The 2,500-nt window shown below is 75.2% G+C and overlaps 1 non-coding gene across 1 annotated transcript; it reads left to right on the top strand.

Moving 5' to 3' along the window:
• The first annotated feature begins 529 nt into the window (after positions 1-529).
• On the top strand, positions 530-648 carry LOC128823837 (5S ribosomal RNA). Its single transcript, XR_008442071.1, has one exon. It is a non-coding gene; the product is annotated as a 5S ribosomal RNA (ribosomal RNA).
• Positions 649-2,500: the final 1,852 nt, after the last annotated feature.

Genomic DNA, 2,500 nt, shown 5'->3' with positions numbered 1-2,500 from the left:
GGAGATCCGGGTTGACCTGGTGACCGGACGGGAAAGCGGCCACCGGGCGTGCCCGTTCAAACCTACGGGTTGACCTGGTGGCCGGGAAGCGAACCGGCCAGCAGGCGAACCCGTTCGATTCCATGGGTTGACCTGGTGCCCGGGAGGGGACTCTGAAAAATTTTCAGCCCTTTCGGCTCGGGGTTGACCTGGTGGCCGAGAGGGGACTCGGACGGCAGGCAAGCCGCCCTGGGCTCACCCTCCCCGGCCGCAGCGAGGGACTGCCCCCCACCCACCCACCCCCCCCCCCGGCTGACAGGATCAGGGCGCACTGGATGTCCGGGACAATATTTTCCCCGACGCCGGGGAGGGCGGGCGGGCGGAGGGGCTCTGGCGGCCAGCCCGGGCCCCGGAGCTCGAGAAGGAAAAAAGGACCGGGCCCGCGAGAGACGGGGGCCCTGCCGCAGGGGGGCAGTCCGACCGGGGCTCACCGTGCGGCAGGCCCGGGCGTCGGCAGGGGAAAGCGGGCGAGGAGGCGCGGGGGCCGGGTGCCTACGGCCATACCGGACCGAACGCCCCCGATCCCGTCCGATCTCGGAAGGTAAACCGTCCCGGGCCTGGCTAGTACTTGGATGGGTGACCGCCTGGGAATCCCAGGTGCCGTAGGCAGCTTTTCCCGGTCCGAGCCAGCTCTCTCTCCTTTTCTGGGGAGGAAGGAGAGGGGGGGGACGGGCCGGAAAGCCCCTCGTCGCTCCTGCCGAGTCGGAGGTCGCGGCCGCAGGTCGCGGGTCTGGGCGCCTGGGGTCCGGCTCCCCACCCGGCTTCCTCCGCGGAGGACCCACCGAAGCCGCTGGGGGAGACCCCGGGCATGGGGCGGACTGGCCCGGACCCTCCCGGCCGCCGGCCCGCAGGACCGCCCCGAATCCCCCCGCCCCGCGGCCACCCAGGCCAGGCCTGGCCAGGCGGGACGGACGGCGGGTGTCCAGCGCCCAGCGGCTTCCGCCAGCGGGGACCCACGGCCCCCAAAGCCGCAGGGGGAGGCCCCGGGCCCGGGACGGACTCGCTCGGACCCCCTGCGCCCGGGCGCCGGCTCGCGGGACCGCCCCGAATCCCCCCGCGGCCACCCAGGCCAGGCCTGGCCAGGCGGGACGGACGGCGGGTGTCCAGCGCCCAGCGGCTTCCTCCAGCGGGGACCCACGGCCCCCAGAGCCGCAGGGGGACACCCCGGGGCCGGGACGGACTCGCTCGGACGCGCTCGGACCCCCTGCGCCCGGCCGCCGGCTCGCGGGACCGCCCCGAATCCCCCGCCCCGCGGCCACCCAGGCCAGGCCTGGCCAGGCGGGACGGACGGCGGGTGTCCAGCGCCCAGCGGCTTCCGCCAGCGGGGACCCACGGCCCCCCAGAGCCGCAGGGGGAGACCCCGGGGCCGGGACGGACTCGCTCGGACGCGCTCGGACCCCCTGCGCCCGGCCGCCGGCTCGCGGGACCGCCCCGAATCCCCCCGCGGCCACCCAGGCCAGGCCTGGCCTGGCCTGGCAGGCCGGCGTGCAGCTCCCCCGGGCTTCCTCCCCCGACGACCCGCGCCCCCCCGAGCCGCAGGCGGAGACCCCGGCCCCGGGGCGGACCGGCCCGGGCTCGCTCGAGCCCCCTGCGCCCGGCCCGCAGGACCGCCCCCCCCCCCCCCCCGAATCCCCCGGGAGAGGCCCGGCCTGCACGCCACTGACGACCCGCGGCCCCCAAAGTCGCGGGAGGCGCCCCCGGCCCCGGGGGCCGGTTAGCTCCGTGTCGCTCCGCGCCCCCCCCCCGCCCCTCGCTGCCGGGACCGGGCACCGCCCCAGAGTCAGCCGCAGCCGGACGGCCTGAGAGCTGCCCTCCTGTGGACGACGGTGAGTTTACCTTGACACTAACCGGCCATCAGCCAGGTCAACCCCATTGCTAGACTGGGGTGGACCTGGTGGCCGAGTGGGGACTTGGAACATTTGACAGCTGCTCCCCGGGGCTTGACCGCTTGTCCTGAACGCCCCCCCCCCCACCCCACCCCCCCCAGCCCCCGGCTCCTGCTCCCCTCTCCCCAGCCTCGGTGCTCCGCTCCCTGCCTCGGAGGCTGCCCCTTTGCGGCGCCTGCATCGCCTCCGAGGACGCGCACCTTCCGGAGGCTGGACGTAAAGCCTGACGCCCGCCACCGCCGCCGACCCGGCTCTCCGAGGGACGACTGTGAGGCCTCCCCCCACCCCCGGACCGCCCTGGGGACGACTGCTAAGCCTCCCCCAACGGACCGCCCGGGGGAAGACTGCTAAGCCTTCCCCGGACCTGCTCCCTCTCGACTATTAAGCCCCCCCTCTGTGGTCCTCAGGACCGCTGCCGCGCAGCCCTCGGAGTGGGGTGACACCCGGGCCGGAAAGGAAACCGGCCACCAGGTCAACCCGTCGAATCCGTTGGGTTGACCTGGTGGCCGGAAAGCAAACCGGCCGCCAGGTCAACCCGGTAGATTCAGCGGGTTGACCTGGTGGCGGAACGGGGA

The sequence above is a fragment of the Malaclemys terrapin genome, chromosome 15 (assembly GCF_027887155.1).
Source record: "Malaclemys terrapin pileata isolate rMalTer1 chromosome 15, rMalTer1.hap1, whole genome shotgun sequence".
Lineage (NCBI taxonomy): Eukaryota > Metazoa > Chordata > Testudines > Emydidae > Malaclemys > Malaclemys terrapin.
This window is presented reverse-complemented; position numbering and strand designations above follow the sequence as displayed.